This window comes from Callithrix jacchus, chromosome 3, assembly GCF_049354715.1.
Source record: "Callithrix jacchus isolate 240 chromosome 3, calJac240_pri, whole genome shotgun sequence".
Lineage (NCBI taxonomy): Eukaryota > Metazoa > Chordata > Mammalia > Primates > Cebidae > Callithrix > Callithrix jacchus.
The window spans coordinates 99,709,180-99,728,643 of NC_133504.1; the positions used below are offsets into that span (position 1 = coordinate 99,709,180).

The following is a 19,464-nucleotide window of genomic DNA, read 5'->3' on the forward strand; positions in this document are numbered from 1 at the left end:
AAAAGGAGCTTTTGTACTGATCTTCAAATCTGAATGAAGCTAGTCAAGTCCCAACAAAAACGTGTGAAAATTAGGAAAAGAAAATCCTAAGAAAGTATGGAAAATTTCAAATTTCAAATTTGCCTTTCAATGGAAGAGTTGCCTCTAGAGTTAGGAGGCTTCTTTTTTTTTAAATTTTTTATTGCATTTTAGATTTTGGGGTACATGTGCAGAACATGTAAGACAGTTGCATAGGTACACACATGGCAGTGTGTTTTGCTTCCTTTCTCCCCTTCACCCACATTTGGCATTTCTCCCCAGGCTATCCCTCCCCAGCTCCCCCCTCCACTGGCCCTCCCCTTTTCCCCCCAATAGACCCCAGTGTTTAGTACTCCCCTCCCTGTGTCCATGTGTTCTCATTTTTCATCACCCGCCTATGAGTGAGAATATGCGGTATTTCATTTTCTGTTCTTGTGTCAGTTTGCTGAGAATGATGTTCTCCAGATTCATCCATGTCCCTACAAATGACACAAACTCATCATTTCTGATTGCTGCATAATATTCCATGGTGTATATGTGCCAAATTTTCGCAATCCAGTCTATCATCAATGGGCATTTGGGTTGATTCCAGGTCTTTGCTATTGTAAACAGTGCTGCAATGAACATTCGTGTGCATGTGTCCTTATAGTAGAACGATTTATAGTCCTTTGGATATATACCCAGTAATGGGATTGCTGGATCAAATGGAATTTCTATTTCTAAGGCCTTGAGGAATCGCCACACTGTCTTCCACAATGGTTGAACTAATTTACACTCCCACCAACAGTGTAAAAGTGTTCCTTTCTCCGCGTCCTCTCCAGCATCTGTTGTCTCCAGATTTTTTAATGATCGCCATTCTAACTGGCATGAGATGGTATCTCAATGTGGTTTTGATTTGCATCTCTCTGATGATCAGTGATGATGAGCATTTTTTCATATGATTGTTGGCCTCATATATGTCTTCTTTCATAAAGTGTCTGTTCATATCCTTTGTCCAATTTTGAATGGGCATGTTTGTTTTTTTCCTGTAAATCTGTTTGAGTTCTTTGTAAATTCTGGATATCAGCCCTTTGTCAGATGGGTAAAGTGCAAAAATTTTTTCCCATTCTGTTGGTTGCTGATGCACTCTAGTGACTGTTTCTTTTGCCATGCTGTGGAGTTTGATTAGGTCCCATTTGTCTATTTTGGCTTTTGTTGCCAATGCTTTTGGTGTTTTGTTCATGAAGTCCTTGCCTACTCCTATGTCCTGGATGGTTTTGCCTAGATTTCCTTCTAGGGTTTTTATGGTGTCAGGTCTTATGTTTAAGTCTTTAATCCATCTGGAGCTAATTTTAGTGTAAGGTGTCAGGAAGGGGTCCAGTTTCTGCTTTCTGCACATGGCTAGCCAGTTTTCCCAACACCATTTGTTAAACAGGGAATCCTTTCCCCATTGCTTGTTTTTGTCAGGTTTATCAAAGATTGTATGGTTGTAGATATGTTGTGTTTCCTCCGATGCCTCAGTTTTGTTCCATTGGTCTATATCTCTGTTTTGGTACCAGTACCATGCTGTTTTGATTACTGTAGCCTTGTAGTATAGTTTGAAATCCGGTAGTGTGATGCCCCCCGCTGTGTTCTTTTTGCTTAGAATTGACTTGGCTATGCGAGCTCTCTTTTGGTTCCATATGAAGTTCATGGTGGTTTTTTCCAGTTTTGTGAAGAAAGTCAGTGGTAGCTTGATGGAGATAGCTTTGATTCTGTCAATTACTTTGGGCAGTATAGCCATTTTCATGATATTAATTCTTCCTAACCATGAACATGGAATGTTTCTCCATCTGTTTGTGTCCTCTCTTATTTCGTTGAGCAGTGGTTTGTAGTTTTCCTTGAAGAGGTTCCTTACGTTCCTTGTGAGTTGTATTCCTAGGTATTTTATTCTTTTTGTAGCAATTGTGAATGGCAGTTCGTTCTTGATTTGGCTTTCTTTAAGTCTGTTATTGGTGTAGAGGAAGGCTTGTGATTTTTTCATATTGATTTTATATCCTGAGACTTTGCTGAAGTTGCTTATCAGTTTCAGGAGTTTTTGGGCTGAGGCGATGGGGTCTTCTAGGTATACTATCATGTCGTCTGCAAATAGAGACAATTTGGCTTCCACCTTTCCTACTTGAATGCCCTTTATTTCTTTTTCTTGCCTGATTGCTCTGGCTAGAACATCAAGTACTATATTGAATAGGAGTGGTGAAAGAGGGCATCCTTGTCTAGTGCCGGATTTCAAAGGGAATGCTTCCAGTTTTTGCCCATTCAGTATGATATTGGCTGTTGGTTTGTCATAAATAGCTTTTATTACTTTGAGATACGTTCCATCGGTTACCGAGTTTATTGAGGCTTTTTAGCATAAAGGGCTGTTGAATTTTGTCAAATGCCGTCTCTGCGTCAATTGAGATAATCATGTGGTTTTTGTTTTTGTTTCTGTTTATGTGGTGAATTACGTTTATAGACTTGCATATGTTGAACCAGCCTTGCATCCCCAGGATGAATCCTACTTGATTATGATGGATAAGTTTTTTGATTTGCTGTTGCAATCGGCTTGCCAATATTTTATTGAAGATTTTTGCATCTATGTTCGTCATGGATATTGGCCTGAAGTTTTCTTTTCTTGTTGGGTCTCTGCCAGGTTTTGGTATTAGGATGATATTGGTCTCATAAAATGATTTGGAAAGGATTCCCTGTTTTTGGATTATTTGGAATAGTTTCAGAAGGAATGGTACCAGCTCCTTTTTGTGTGTCTGGTAGAATTCGGCTGTGAACCCATCTGGACCTGGGCTTTTTTCTGTGGTAGGCTCTTAATTGCTACCTCGACTTCTGACCTTGTTATTGGTCTATTCATAGTTTCAGCTTCCTCCTGGTTTAGGCTTGGGAAGACACAGGAGTCCAGGAATTTATCCATTTCTTCCAGGTTTACTAGTTTATGTGCATAGAGTTGTTTGTAATATTCTCTGATAATGGTTAGAATTTCTGTGGAATCTGTGATGATTTCACCTTTATTATTTCTTATTGCATCTATTTGGTTGTTCTCTCTTTTTTTTTATCAGTCTGGCTAGTGGTCTGTCTATGTTGTTGATCTTTCCAAAAACCCAGCTCTTCGATTTATTGATTTTTTGAAGGGTTTTTCGTGTTTCTATCTTCTTTAGTTCAGCTCTGATCTTAGTTATTTCTTGTCTTCTGCTAGGTTTTGAGTTTTTTTTTATCTTGTCCTCTAGCTCTTTCAATTTTGATGATAGGGTGTCAATTTTGGATCTCTCCATTCTCCTCATATGGGCACTATTGCCATATATTTTCCTCTAGAGACTGCTTTAAATGTGTCCCAGAGATTCTGGCATGTTGTGTCTTCGTTCTCATTGGTTTTGAAGAACTTCTTTATTTCTGTCTTCATTTCATTGTTTATCCAGTCAACATTCAAGAGCCAGTTGTTCAGTTTCCATGAAGCTGTGCGGTTCTGAGTTGGTTTCTGAATTCTGAATTCTAACTTGATTGCACTATGGTCTGAGAGACTGTTTGTTATGATTTCAGTTGTTTTGCATTTGCTGAGGAGTGCTTTACTTCCAATTATGTGGTCAATTTTAGAGTAGGTGTGATGTGGTGCTTAGAAGAATGTATATTCTGTGGATCTGGGGTGGAGAGTTCTATAAATGTCTATCAGGTTTGCTTGTTTCAGGTCTGAGTTCAAGCCCTGGATATCCTTGTTGATTTTCTGTCTGGTTGATCTGTCTATTACTGACAGTGGAGTGTTGAAGTCTCCCACTATTATTGTGTGGGAGTCTAAGTCTCTTTGTAAGTCATTAAGAACATGCCGTATATATCTGGGTGCTCCTGTATTGGGTCCATATATGTTTAGGATCGTTAGCTCTTCTTGTTATATTGATCCTTTTACCATTATGTAATGGCCTTCTTTGTCTTTTTTGATCTTTGTTGCTTTAAAGTCTATTTTATCAGAGATGAGAATTGCAACTCATGCTTTTTTTTTGCTCTCCATTTGCTTGGTAAATCTTCCTCCATCCCTTTATTTTGAGCCTTTGTGTATCCTTGCCTGTGAGATGGGTTTCCTGGATACAGCACACTGATGGGTTTTGGTTTTTTATCCAGTTTGCCAGTCTGTGTCTTTTGACTGGTGCATTTAGTCCATTTATCTTTAGGGTTAATATTGTTATGTGTGAATTTGATACTGCCATTTTGATGCTAGCTGGCTGTTTTGCCCATTAGTTGTTGTAGATTCTTCATTATGTTGATGCTCTTTAGCATTTAGTGTGATTTTGGAATGGCTGGTACTGGTTGTTCCTTTCTATGTGTAGTGCCTCTTTCAGGAGCTCTTGTAAAGCAGGCCTGGTGGTGACAAAATCTCTGAGTACTTGCTTGTTCGCAACGGATTTTATTTTTCCTTCACTTCTGAAGCTCAGTTTGGCTGGATATGAAATTCTGGTTTGAAAGTTCTTTTCTTTAAGGATGTTGAATATTGGCCCCCACTCTCTTCTGGCTTGTAGTGTTTCTGCCGAGAGATCTTCTGTGCGTCTGATGAGCTTCCCTTTGTGGGTGACCCGATCTTTCTCTCTGGCTGCCCTTAGTATTTTCTCCTTTATTTCAACCTTGTTGAATCTGATGATTATGTGCCTTTGGGTTGCTCTTCTTGTGGAATATCTTTGTGGTGTTCTCTGTATTTCCTGCATTTGAGTGTAGGCCTGTCTCTCTAGGTGGGGGACATTTTTCTGGATAATGTCCTGAAGAGTATTTTCCATCTGGGATTCATTCTCTTCGTCACATTCTGGTACACCTATCAAACGTAGGTTAGGTCTCTTCACATAGTCCCACATTTCTTGGAGACTTTATTCATTCCTTTTTGCACGTTTTTCTCTGATCTTGGTTTCTCATTTTATTTCATTGAGTTATCTTCGACTTCTGGTATTCTTTTTTCTGCTTGGCCAATTTGGCTGTTGAATCTTGTGCATGCTTTGCGAAGTTCTCGTATTGTGTTTTTCAGCTCCTTTAATTCATTCATATTCCTCTCTAAGTTATCCATTCTTGTTATCATTTCCTCAAATCTTTTTTCAAGGTTCTTAGTTTCTTTGCATTGATTTAAAACATGTTCTTTTAGCTCACAAAAGTTTCTCATTATTCACCTTCTGAAGTCTAATTCCATCATTTCGTCACAGTCACTCTCCATCCAACTTTGTTCCCTTGCTGGTGAGGAGTTTTGTTTCTTTGTAGGAGGCGAGGTGTTCTGGTTTTGGATGTTTTCCTCCTTTTTGTGCTGGTTTCTTCCCATCTTTGTGGATTTATTCACCTGTCGTTTGTGTAGTTGCTGACTTTTAGATTGGGTCTCTGAGCGGATGCCCAGATTGTTGATGATGAAGTATTTCTGTTACTTGGTTTTCCTTCTACCAGTCTAGCCCCTCCACTGTATGACTGCTGAAGTCCACTCCAGGCCCTGCTTGTCTGGGGTGCACCTATAGCACTGCGGAACAGTGAGGGATGCTACCAGGTTCTTTTTCTGCTATCTTTGTCCCACAATGATGCCTGCCAACTGTCAGTCTTTTGGATATAGAGGGGTCAGGGAGCTGCTTGAGGAGACAGTCTGTACTTTATAGGAGTTCAAGGGCTGAGCTGTGAGCTCTGTTGTTCATTCAGGGCTGTTAGGCTGCTACGTTTAATTCTGCTGCAGCTGAACTCATAAAAAAACCCTTTTTTTCTAAGATGCTCTGTCTGGGGGGGTTGGGGCTTTCTTTGTGAGTGTCCATTGTGCTGTCCTGCCCAGCTAGGAGGCAGTCTAGTCACTATTTGCCTGCCGACGTTCCGCCCTGCTGGTGTGAGGTTCGCCCTGTTGATGAAGGCTCTGCCCTGCTGCTGCAGGCTCTGCCCTGCTGCCGCGGTCTCTGCCCTGCTGCCACGTGCTACTCCCTATGGTGGAGTCTCTCTGTTGTATCACGTTGCCTTGGCAATGGCAGGCTGCGTCTGCAATGGGCGTGTACCTCAGTAGGGGTGGATTGCCTCGGTAATGGCCGACACCCCTCTCCCACAGAGCTGCACCATCCTGGGTTCAGCTGTGCCCTAAGGGAACCTCTCTACCCAGAGCGTTTGGAATCGCTGTTTTGTTGTCCCACTGCACTACCCCAAACGCTGTTTCCCTGGAATCTCCTGGCCTGGCTCACTGGTCAAGTCTCTTTCAGTCTCAAGTTCAGCCCTCTCAAGTCTCAGATTGCTGGTTCAACAGGGCACCCGGACAGTGCGCTTTGTGCGGAGTGTTGTATAGTGCCGCTGCGCTACTGCACCGGCCGCCAGCTGCACCAGCCAAAACCTCTGCCTGGCATCCCACATCTCTTTTAAACCTGGGAATTTCCCCATTCTGTGGGCAACAAAGATCCATCTGGAAATGCGACCCTCACTCACCCTCTTCGCGCATTCACTGAGAGCTTCAATCCTGGGTTTTTCTCGCTGCGCCTTCTTGAGTCCCCCTCCAGGAGGCTTCTTATCACTAAAATAATCCAAGCATAAGCTATATAATTTAATTTTCAGGAATGCTCTAAGATAGATTTTCTGCCGTGAGTAGGAAGCTGAACTTCAGGAGCTTAAAGCCATTCACCATGTCTAAATTCGAATTAATTTTCTAGATAATGGGGAAGCAGCCAGTATAAAATACAACACTATAAATTGTAATAGACTATAATGAAATAATTTATTCTATTTATAAGGGAAATTTGGATTTATAGAGAACAATTCAAGGGGAAAAGGCACCATGTCTATGCAAGCATTCTAACGTTAAGAAACAGAATGGGAAAAAATTTTTGCATTTTACCCATCTGACAAAGGGCTGATATCCAGAATTTACAAGGAGCTCAAACTGATTTACAAGAAAAAACAAACAAACAAGCCCATTCAGAAATGAGCAAAGGATATGAACAGACACGTTACAAAAGAAGAGATACATGAGGACAACAAACATATGAAAAAATGCTCATCATAACTGGTCATCAGAGAAATGCAGATCAAAACTACATTGAGATACCATATCACGCCAGTTAGAATGGCAATCATTAAAAAATCTGGAGACAACAGATGCTGGAGAGGATGTGGAGAAATAGGAGCACTTTTCAACTTCTGGTGGGAGTGTAAATTAGTTCATCCATTGTGGAAGACAGTGTGGCGATTCCTCAAGGACCTAGAAATAGAAATTCCATTTGACCCAGCAATCCCATTTCTGGGTATATATATCCAAAGGACTATAAATTGTTCTACTATAAGGACACGTGCACACGAATGTTCACTGCAGCACTGTTTACAATAGCAAAGACCTGGAACCAACCCAAATGCCCATCGATGATAGACTGGACAGGGAAAATGTGGCACATATACATCATGGAATATTATGCAGCAATCAAAAATGATGAGTTCATGTCCTTTGTAGGGACATGGATGAACCTGGAAACTATCATTCTCAGCAAACTGACAGAAGAACAGAAAATGAAATACCACATGTTCTCACTCATAGGCAGTGTTGAACAATGAGAACACATGGACACAGGGAGGGGAGCATTACACACAGGGGTCGGTTGGGGGGAATAGGGGAGGGACAGCAGTGGGTGGGGAGTTGGGTTGAGATAGTATGGGGAGAAATAGATATAGGTGAAGGGGAGGAAGGCAGCAAATCACACTGCCACGTGTGTACCTATGCAACAGTCTTGCATGTTCTTCACATGTACCCCCAAACCTAAAATGCAATTAAAAAAAAAAAGAAATGTTTTTGCTGATTCTTACAATTTTATCTCGACCTATATGACATAATTCCAATGCCATTTTTATTACTAATGTAGTTTACAGTATTAGATTTTGAAAAGCAACCATTATTTGTAAAAACAGTATTTTATCTGATACTTCATAGTGCCAGCAGGAACTTTAAAATAAATTTATGTTTATTATATGTATATATTACATATATATACACAATAATTTAGTATTCATAACAACGGTATAATTACCGTGTTTTACAGAAAAGATAACTGAATCATTGAGAAGTCACATAACTTGCTAAAGTCACATATTTCCAAGGTGGAATGTAGCTGGGATTCAAATATAGGCAGTTTTGCATGTGGGCCTTTTCTTTTAACTTCTGTTCTTTGTTAGGTACAACCTATATTTGTTAGAATTCTTTAGAAAAATAGAACCAGTAGGAATTATTTATACATATAATACATATGTATATGTTTGTGTATATAAATATATATTTATATTTATGTGTGTGTATATATATATGATAGAGAGAAAAGAAAAAGAATGAAAGAAAGAAAGGAAAGAAAGGAGAGACAAAGAAAGGAAGAAAAGAAGATAGAAATAGGGAGAGGGAGGGAGAGAGAGAGAAGAGAAAGAGAAGAAAGAAAGAAAGAATTCTCCCTTTCTCCACTTCTTTGTTCTGTTTAGGCTCTGAAAGGGTGATGCCCAACCAGATTGAGGAGAGCAATCTGCTCTACTACGTCTGCCAATTTAAATATTAATTTCTTCAGAAATACTCTCACAGACATATCCATAAATGATCTTTAAACAGGTATTTGAAAATTCTTTAATTCATCTGGAGTTAATTTTAGTGTAAGGTGTCAGGAAGGGGTCCAGTTTCTGCTTTCTGCACATGGCTAGCCAGTTTTCCTTACACCATTTAATAAACAGGGAATCCTTTTCCCATTGCTTGTCTTTGTCAGGTTTGCCAAAGATCAGTTGGTTGTAGATGTGTGGCATTGCCTCTGAGGTCTCTGTTCTGTTTCATTGGTCTCTATTTCTGTTTTGGTACCAGTATCATACTCTTTTAATTTGTGGCCTTGTAGTGAAGTTTGAAGTCAGGTAGCATGATGCCTCCAGTTTTTTTCCTTTTGCTCAGGATTGTCTTGGTTATGAGGGCCCTCTTTTGGTTCCACATGAAGTTTAAGGTGTTTTTTTCCAGTTCTGTGAAGAGGGTCATAGGTAGCTTGATGGGGATAACATTGAATTTATAAATTATTTTGGGCAGTATGGCCATTTTTACAATATTGATTCTTCCTATGAGCATGGAATGTTTTTCCATCTGTTTGTACTCTATTTCCTTGAGCAGTGGTTTGTAGTTCTCCTTGAAGAGGTCCTTTACATCCTTTGTTAGTTTTATTCCTAGGTATTTTATTCTCTTTGTAGCAACTGTGAATGGCAGTTCATTCTTATTTGGCTCTCTTTATGTCTGCTATTGGTGTATAGGAATGCTTTTGATTTCTGCACATTGATTTTGTATCTCGAGACTTTGCTGAAGTTGCTTATCAGTTTCAGGAGATTTTGGGCTGAGATGATGATGTCTTCTAATTATACAATCATGTCATCTACAAATAGAGACAATTTTACTTCCTCCTTTTTTAAAAAAAATTTTTTATTGCATTTTAGGTTTTGGGGTACATGTGCAGAACATGCAAGACAGTTGCATAGGTACACACATGGCAGTGTGTTTTGCTTCCTTTCTCTCCTCTACCCACATTTGGCATTTCTCCCCAGGCTATCCCTCCCCAGCTCCCCCACCCCCTGCTGGCCCTCCCCTTTTCCCCCAATAGACCCCAGTGTTTAGTACTCCCCTGCCTGTGTCCATGTGTTCTCATTTTTCATCACCTGCCTATGAGTGAGAATATGTGGTATTTCATTTTCTGTTCTTGTGTCAGTTTGCTGAGAATGATGTTCTCCAGATTCCTATTGAATACCCTTTATTTTTTTTTTCTTACCTGATTGCTCTGGCTGGAACTTCCAAGACTATGTTGAATCAGAGTGGTGAGAGAGGGGATCCTTGTCTAGTGCCAGATTTCAAAGGGAATGCTTCCAGTTTTTGCCCATTCAGTATGATAATGGCTGTGGGTTTGTCGTAAATAGCTTTTATGATTTTGAGATACATTCCATTGATACCTAGTTTATTGAGAGTTTTTAGCATAATGGGCTGTTGAAATTTGTTGAAGGCCTTCTCTGCATCTATTGAGATAATCATGTGGTTTTTGTCTTTGGTTCTGTTTACATGATGGATTACATTTATGAACTTGCATATGTTGAACCAGCCTTGCATCCCCAGGATGAACCCTACTTGATTCTGTTGGATAAGCTTTATGATGTGCTGTTGCAGTAAGTTTGCCAGTATTTTATTGAAGAGTTTTGCATCTATGTTCATCATGGATATTGGCCTGAAGTTTTCTTTTCTTGTTGAGTCTCTGCCAGGTTTTGGTATCAGGATATTGGCTTCATAAAATGATTTGGGAAGGACTCCCTCTTTTTGGATTGTTTGGAATAGTTTCAGAAGGAGTGGTACCAGCTCCTCTTCATACGTCTGGTAGAATTAGGCTGTGAACTCATCTGGACCTGGACTTTTTTTTGGTTTGTAGGCTATTAATTTCTGCCTCAACTTCAGCCCTTTTTATTGGTCTATTCAGGGTTTCACCTTCTTCCTGGTTAAGACTTGGGAGGGTGCAAGTGTCCAGGAATTTATCAATTTCTTCCATGTTTATTGGTTTATGTGCATAGAGTTGTTTGTAGTAATCTCTGATGATAATTTGTATTTCTGTGGAATAGGTGGTGATATCCCTTTTATCGTTTTTCGTTGCATCTATTTGATTATTTTGTCTTTTCTTTTTATTAATCTGGCTAGTGGTCTGTCTAGTTTGTTGATGTCTTCAAAATACCAGCTCCTAGATTTATTGATTTTTCAAAGTGGTTTTTGTCTCTATCTCCTTCATTTCTGCTCTGATCTTAGTTATTGTCTTCTGCCAGCTTTAACCAGTCTATCATTGATGGGCATTTGGGTTGGTTCCAATCTTTGCTATTGTAAACAGTGACTGAGCAGTGAACATATGTGTGCATTTGTCTTTATAATAGAACGATTTATAATTCTTTCAGTATATACCTAGTAATGGGATTGCTGGGTAAAATGGTATTTCTATTTCTAGATCCTTGAGGAATCACCACACTGTCTTCCACAATGGTTGAGCTAATTTACACTCCCACCAACAATGTAAAAGTGTTCCTATTTCTCCACATTCTCTTCAGCATCTGTTGTCTCCAGATTTTTTAATGATCATCATCCTAACTGGCATTAAGATGGTATCTCATTGCGGTTTTGATTTGCATTTCTCTAATGACCAGTAATGAAGAGCACTTTTTCATATGTTTGTTGGCTGCATAAATGTCTCCTTTTGAAAAATGTCTGTTCATGTCCTTGACCCACTTTTAGATGGGGTTTTTTTTTTTTTTGTAAATTTGTTTAAGTTCTTTGTAGATTCTGGATATTAGCCCTTGGTCAGATGGGTAGGTTGCAAAAAATTTTTCCCATTCTGTTTTTTTTACCAGTTCACTCTAATGATTGTTTGTTTTGCTTTGTAGAAACTCTTAGGTTTTTTTTTTTTTTTTTTAATTTTTTATTGGATTATAGGTTTTGGGGTACATGAGCAGAGCATGCAAGACAGTTGCGTAGGTACACACATGGCAGTGTGCTTTGCTTTTCTTCTCCCCTTCACCCACATTTGGCATTTCTCCCCAGGCTATCCCTCCCCACCTCCCCCTCCCACTGGCCCTCCCCTTTTCCCCCCAATAGACCCCAGTGTTTAGTACTCCCCTTTCTATGTCCATGTGTTCTCATTTTTCATCATCCACCTATGAGTGAGAATATGCGGTGTTTCATTTTCTGCTCTTGTGTCAGTTTGCTGAGGATGATGTTTTCCAGATTCATCCATGTCCCTACAAACGACACGAACTCATCATTTCTGATTGCTGCATAATATTCCATGGTGTATATGTGCCACATTTTTCCAAGCCAGTCTATTATCAATGGGCATTTGGGTTGATTCCAGGTCTTTGCTATTGTAAACAGTGCTGCAATGAACATTCGTGTACATGTGTCCTTATAGTAGAACGATTTATAGTCTTTTGGATATATACCCAGTAATGGGATTGCTGGGTCAAATGGGATTTCTATTTCTAAGGCCTTGAGGAATCGCCACACTGTCTTCCACAATGGTTGAACTAATTTACACTCCCACCAACAGTGTAAAAGTGTTCCTTTTTCTCCACATCCTCTCCAGCATCTGTTGTCTCCAGATTTTTTAATGATCGCCATTCTAACTGGCGTGAGATGGTATCTCAATGTGGTTTTGATTTGCATCTCTCTGATGACCAGTGACGATGAGCATTTTTTCATATGATTGTTGGCCTCATATATGTCTTCTTTCGTAAAGTATCTGTTCATATCCTTTGCCCACTTTTGAATGGGCTTGTTTGTTTTTTTCCTGTAAATCTGCTTGAGTTGTTTGTAAATTCTGGATATCAGCCCTTTGTCAGATGGGTAGACTGCGAAAATTTTTTCCCATTCTGTTGGTTGCCGATCCACTCTAGTGACTGTTTCTTTTGCCGTGCAGAAGCTGTGGAGTTTCATTAGGTTCCATTTGTCTATTTTGGCTTTTGTTGCCAATGCTCTTGGTGTTTTGTTCATGAAGTCCTTGCCTACTCCTATGTCCTGGATAGTTTTGCCTAGATTTCCTTCTAGGGTTTTTATGGTGCCAGGTCTTATGTTTAAGTCTTTAATCCATCTGGAGTTAATTTTAGTGTAAGGTGTCAGGAAGGGGTCCAGTTTCTGCTTTCTGCACATGGCTAGCCAGTTTTCCCAACACCATTTGTTAAACATGGAATCCTTGCCCCATTGCTTGTTTTTGTCAGGTTTATCAAAGATTGTATAGTTGTATGTATGTTGTGTTGCCTCCGGTGCCTCTGTTTTGTTCCATTGGTCTATATCTCTGTTTTGGTACCAGTACCATGCTGTTTTGATTACTGTAGCCTTGTAGTATAGTTTGAAATCCGGTAGTGTGATGCCCCCCGCTGTGTTCTTTTTGCTTAGAATTGACTTGGCTATGCGGGCTCTCTTTTGGTTCCATATGAAGTTCATGGTGGTTTTTTCCAGTTCTGTGAAGAAAGTCAATGGTAGCTTGATGGGGATAGCGTTGATTCTGTAAATTACTTTGGGCAGTATAGCCATTTTCACGATATTAATTCTTCCTAACCATGAACATGGAATGTTTCTCCATCTGTTTGTGTCCTCTCTGATTTCGTTGAGCAGTGGTTTGTAGTTCTCCTTGAAGAGGTCCCTTACGTCCCTTGTGAGTTGTATTCCAAGGTATTTTATTCTTTTTGTAGCAATTGCGAATGGCAGTTCGCTCTTGATTTGGCTTTCTTTAAGTCTGTTATTGGTGTAGACGAATGCTTGTGATATTTGCACATTGATTTTATATCCTGAGACTTTGCTGAAGTTGTTTATCAGTTTCAGGAGTTTTTGGGCTGAGGCGATGGGGTCTTCTAGGTATACTATCATGTCGTCTGCAAATAGAGACAATTTGGCTTCCACCTTTCCTATTTGAATACCCTTTATTTCTTTTTCTTGCCTGATTGCTCTGGCTAGAACTTCCAGTACTATATTGAATAGGAGTGGTGAGAGAGGGCATCCTTGTCTAGTACCAGATTTCAAAGGGAATGCTTCCAGTTTTTGCCCATTCAGTAAGATATTGGCTGTTGGTTTGTCATAAATAGCTTTTATTACTTTGAGATACGTTCCATCGATACCGAGTTTATTGAGGGTTTTTAGCATAAAGGGCTGTTGAATTTTGTCAAATGCCTTCTCTGCATCAATTGAGATAATCATGTGGTTTTTGTTTTTGGTTCTGTTTATGTGGTGAATTACGTTGATAGACTTGCGTATGTTGAACCAGCCTTGCATCCCCGGGATGAATCCTACTTGATCATGATGAATAAGTTTTTTGATTTGCTGTTGCAATCGGCTTGCCAATATTTTATTGAAGATTTTTGCATCTATGTTCATCATGGATATTGGCCTGAAGTTTTCTTTTCTCGTTGGGTCTCTGCCGGGTTTTGGTATCAGGATGATGTTGGTCTCATAAAATGATTTGGGAAGGATTCCCTCTTTTTGGATTGTTTGAAATAGTTTTAGAATGAATGGTACCAGCTCCTCCTTGTGTGTCTGGTAGAATTCGGCTGTGAACCCATCTGGACCTGGGCTTTTTTTGTGTGGTAGGCTGTTAATTGCTGCCTCAACTTCAGACCTTGTTATTGGTCTATTCATAGTTTCAGCTTCCTCCTGGTTTAGGCTTGGGAGGACACAGGAGTCCAGGAATTTATCCATTTCTTCCAGGTTTACTAGTTTATGTGCATAGAGTTGTTTGTAATATTCTCTGATGATGGTTTGAATTTCTGTGGAATCTGTGGTGATTTCCCCTTTATCATTTTTTATTGCATCTATTTGGTTGTTCTCTCTTTTATTTTTCATCAATCTGGCTAGTGGTCTGTCTATTTTGTTGATCTTTTCAAAAAACCAGCTATTGGATTTATTGATTTTTTGAAGGGTTTTTCGTGTCTCAATCTCCTTCAGCTCAGCTCTGATCTTAGTAATTTCTTGTCTTCTGCTGGGTTTTGAGTTTTTTTGATCTTGCTCCTCTAGCTCTTTCAATTTTGAAGATAGGGTGTCAATTTTGGATCTCTCCATTCTCCTCATATGGGCACTTATTGCTATATACTTTCCTCTAGAGACTGCTTTAAATGTGTCCCAGAGGTTCTGGCACGTTGTGTCTTCGTTCTCATTGGTTTCGAAGAACTTCATTATTTCTGCTTTCATTTCGTTGTTTACCCAGTCAACATTCAAGAGCCAGTTGTTCAGTTTCCATGAAGCTATGCGTTTCTGGGTCGGTTTCTGAATTCTGAGTTCTAACTTGATTGCACTATGGTCTGAGAGGCTGTTTGTTATGATTTCTGTTGTTTTGCATTTGTTGAGCAGTGCTTTACTTCCAATTATGTGATCAATTTTAGAGTAGGTGTGATGTGGTGCTTAGAAGAATGTGTATTCTGTGGATTTGGGGTGGAGAGTTCTGTAAATGTCCACCAGGTTTGCTTGCTCCAGGTCTGAGTTCAAGCCCTGGGTATCCTTGTTGATTTTCTGTCTGGTTGATCTGTCTAGTATTGACAGTGGAGTGTTGAAGTCTCCCACTATTATTGTGTGGGAGTCTAAGTCCTTTTGTAAGTCATTAAGAACTTGCCTTATGTATCTGGGTGCTCCTGTGTTGGGTCCATATATGTTTAGGATCGTTAGCTCTTCTTGTTGTATCGATCCTTTTACCATTATGTAATGGCCTTCTTTGTCTCTTTTGATCTTTGTTACTTTAAAGTCTATTTTATCAGAGATGAGAATTGCAACTCCTGCTTTTTTTTGCTTTCCATTAGCTTGGTAAATCTTCCTCCATCCCTTTATTTTGAGCCTTTGTGTATCCTTGCATGTGAGATGGGTTTCCTGGATACAGCACACTGATGGGTTTTGGCTTTTTATCCAATTTGCCAGTCTGTGTCTTTTGATTGGTGCATTTAGTCCATTTACATTTAGGGTTAATATTGTTATGTGTGAATTTGATACTGCCATTTTGATGCTAAGTGGCTGTTTTGCCTGTTAGTTGTTGTAGATTCTTCATTATGTTGAAGCTCTTTAGCATTCAGTGTGATTTTGGAATGGCTGGTACTGGTTCATCCTTTCTATGTGTAGTGCCTCTTTTAGGAGCTCTTGTAAAGCAGGCCTGGTGGTGACAAAATCTCTGAGTACTTGCTTGTTCGCAAAGGATTTTATTCTTCCTTCACTTCTGAAGCTCAGTTTGGCTGGATATGAAATTCTGGGTTGAAAGTTCTTTTCTTTAAGAATGTTGAATATTGGCCCCCACTCTCTTCTGGCTTGTAGTGTTTCTGCCGAGAGATCTGCTGTGAGTCTGATGGGCTTCCCTTTGTGGGTGACCCGACCTTTCTCTCTGGCTGCCCTTAGTATTCTCTCCTTTATTTCAACCCTGTTGAATCTGACGATTATGTGCCTTGGGGTTGCTCTTCTTGTGGAAAATCTTTGTGGTGTTCTCTGTATTTCCTGCAATTGAGTGTTGGCTTGTCTTGCTAGGTGGGGGAAATTTTCCTGGATGATGTCCTGAAGAGTATTTTCCAGCTTGGATTCATTCTCTTCATCCCCTTCTGGTACACCTATCAAACGTAGGTTAGGTCTTTTCACATAGTCCCACATTTCTTGGAGACTTTGTTCATTCCTTTTTGCACTTTTTTCTCTGATCTTGGTTTCTCGTTTCATTTCATTGAGTTGGTCTTCGACTTCAGATATTCTTTCTTCTACTTGGTCAATTCGGCTATTGAAACTTGTGTTTGCTTTGCGAAGTTCTCGTATTGTGTTTTTCAGCTCCTTTAATTCATTCATATTCCTCTCTAAGGTATCCATTCTTGTTATCATTTCCTCGAATCTTTTTTCAAATCTTTTTTTAATGTTCTTAGTTTCTTTGCATTGATTTAATACATGATCTTTTAGCTCACAAAAGTTTCTCATTATCCATCTTCTGAAGTCTAATTCCGTCATTTCGTCACCGTCATTCTCCGTCCAGCTTTGCTCCCTTGCTGGTGAGGATTTTTGGTCCTTTCTAGGAGTCGAGGTGTTCTGGTTTCGGGTGTTTTCCTCCTTTTTGCGCTGGTTTCTTCCCATCTTTGTGGATTTGTCCGCTGGTCGTCTGCGTAGTTGCTGACTTTTCGTTTGGGTCTCTGAGTGAACACCCAGAATGTTGATGATGAAGTATTTCTGTTGCTTGGTTTTTCTTCTACCAGTCTAGCCCCTTTGCTGTACGACTGTTGAGGTCCGCTCCAGACCCTGCTTGTCTGGGGTGCACCTCTAGTAGCCGTGGCACAGCGAGGGATGCTACCAGTTTCTTTTTTTGCTCTCTTTTTCCCAGGATGATGCCTGCCTAATGACAGTCTTTTGGATATAGAGGGGTCAGGGAGCTGCTTGAGGAGACAGTTTGTACTTTATAGGGGTTTAATTGCTGAGCTGTGCACTCTGTTGTTCATTCAGGGCTGTTAGGCTGCTATGTTTGATTTGGCTGCAACACAGCTCATTAAACAACCCTTTTTTTTTTCTCAAATGCTCTGTGTTGAGGGGTTTGGGCTTTATATTTGGATGTCCGATCAGGTGTCCTGCCCAGCTCGAAGGCAGACTAGCCACTGTTTGGCTGCCGAGGCTCCGCCCTGCTGTTGTGTGATTCGCGCTGTTCCTGCCAGCTCTGCTGTTGTGTCCGCCACACCCTGTGGCGGAGTCTCTTCGTTGTAGCGTGTTGCCTCAGCAACGGCAGGCTGCGTCAGCAGTGGGCGTGTATCTCAGTAGGGACGGGTTGCCTCGGCAACGGCTGGCTGCGTCAGCAGTTGGCGTGTATCTCAGTTGGGGCGGGTTGCCTCGGCACCGGCTGGCTGCGTCAGCAGTGGGCGTGTATATCAGTTGGGGCAGGTTGCCTCTGTAGTGGTGGACGCCCCTCCCCCACAGAGCGTCTCGGATCGTCTGCCCGGGATGGTTTGAAATCGCGGTTTTGTTCATCCCACTGGGTATCCCAAACGATCTGTCCCTGCAATCCCCTGGGCTGGGCTACTGTGCAAGTCTCGTTCAGTCTCAAGTCCAGCCCTCTCAAATCTCAGGCTGCCGGTTCAACAAGGCACCCGGACAAGCGTGCCCTGTGGGTATTGCTGGGTATGGCCGGCCGCCACCGCCCCGGCTGCCGGCTTCGCCAGGCAGACCTACTGCCTGGCGTCCCGTGTCTTTTTATACTAGGGAGTTTCCCCGTTCTGTGGGCAACAAAGATCAGTCTGGAAATGCAGCACTGACTCACCGTTTGCGGATTCAACGCGGGCTCCAATCCTGGGTTGTTCTCACAGCGCCATCTTGAGTCCCCCTTCCTCTTAGGTTTATTTAGAGCCCATTTATCTATTTTGGCTTTTGTTGCTATTGCTTTTGGTGTTTTAATCATGAAGTCCATGATTATGCCTATGTCCTGAATGGTATTGCCTAGGTTTTCTTCTATGGTTTTTATGGTGTTAGGTCTGTGTCTAGATCTTTAGTACATCTGGAGTTAATTTTTGTATAAGATGTAAAAAAAGGGTCCAGGTTCAGCTTTTTGGACATGGCTAGCCAGTTTTCCTAACACCACTTATTAAATAGGGAATCCTTTCTCCATTGCTTTTTTTTTTTCAGGTTTGTCAGAAATCAGATGGTTGTAGATGTGTGGTGTTACTTCTGAGGCCTCTGTTCTGTTTCATTGGTCTGTATCTCTGTTTTGGTTCCAGTATCATTCTGTTTTGATTACTGTATCCTTGTAGTATAGTTTGAAGTCAAGTATTGTGATGCCTCTGGCTTTGTGTTTTTGCTTAGGATTTTCTTGGCTCTGCAGGATCGTTTTTGGTTCCACATGAAGTTTAAGGTGGTCTTTTTTTAGTTCTGTGAAGAAGGTCAGTGGTAGCTTGATGGGGATTGCATTGAATCTATAAATTACTTTGGGAAGTATGGCCATTTTCTTGGTATTGATTCTTCCTAACCATGAGCATGGAATGATTTTTAATGTTTTTGTTCTCTTTTATTTCCTTGAGTAACGGTTTGTTGTCCCTCACAAGGGTGCCCTCTCTCACCACATAATATTGGCAGTTCTGGCCAGCACAATCAGGCAGGAAAAAGAAATAAAGGTGTTCATTTAGGAACAGAGAAAGTGAAAGTGTCTCTATTTGCAGGTGACATAATTGTATATTTAGAAGACCCCATTGCCTCAGCCCCAAAATCTCCTTAAGATGATAAGCAATGTCTGCAAAGCCTCAGGATACAAAATGAGTGTGCAGAAATCAAAAGCATTCCTATACACCAATAACAGACAAATAGCCAAATCATGAGGGAACTTTTATTCACAATTGCCACCAAGAGAATAAAATGCCATGGAGGATATTTTAAGATGAGATGTAAAAAGGGAAAGATATTCTGTTTTGGATCTGTTACATGTGGAATTCTATTTGAATTTTAAGTAGATACTTGGATATATAAATACAAAGCTCAGGGAAAATGTGTGGCTTGAAAATAAAAAGTAGGGAATCATTAAATACAGATGCCATTATATCCATGAGATTGTAGGTGATATTCTGTGGGCAAAATATTTATTAGGAGGAAAGGGGGACCTAGAACTAAGCTACTGGGCATTACAACTTTCAGATGTTCAGATAGGGAGGAGGAACTAATATGACTAGACATATTTTGTTCTATAGTTTTCCTTTTAAAGGTCTTGTTTAACTTTCAAAATCAAATCAATTAATGTTTTAGTGAGATGGAAAACACATATAACTCAACATGTTCAAATTATTTATTTTAATTCATTATACAAAATATGTATGAAAAACCTGTTAGATATGCTCAAGTAAAATTACTTTATGATATCCAATTTTAGAAGTATTAATGTGGAATAGGTTATAAATGTGACTTACTTTTCAAAAACATTTCTGTTAAGTTTGAAGGAAATGCTTAGAGAATAGTCCTAAATCTGTCTGAACACTAGTACAAAA

The 19,464-nt window shown here is 40.2% G+C and overlaps 1 protein-coding gene across 3 annotated transcripts in view; it reads left to right on the forward strand.

The window, feature by feature from the left end:
• STPG2 (sperm tail PG-rich repeat containing 2) overlaps positions 1–19,464 on the forward strand; it is a 667,306-nt gene that overhangs the window by 280,700 nt on the left and 367,142 nt on the right. The window lies entirely within an intron of this gene.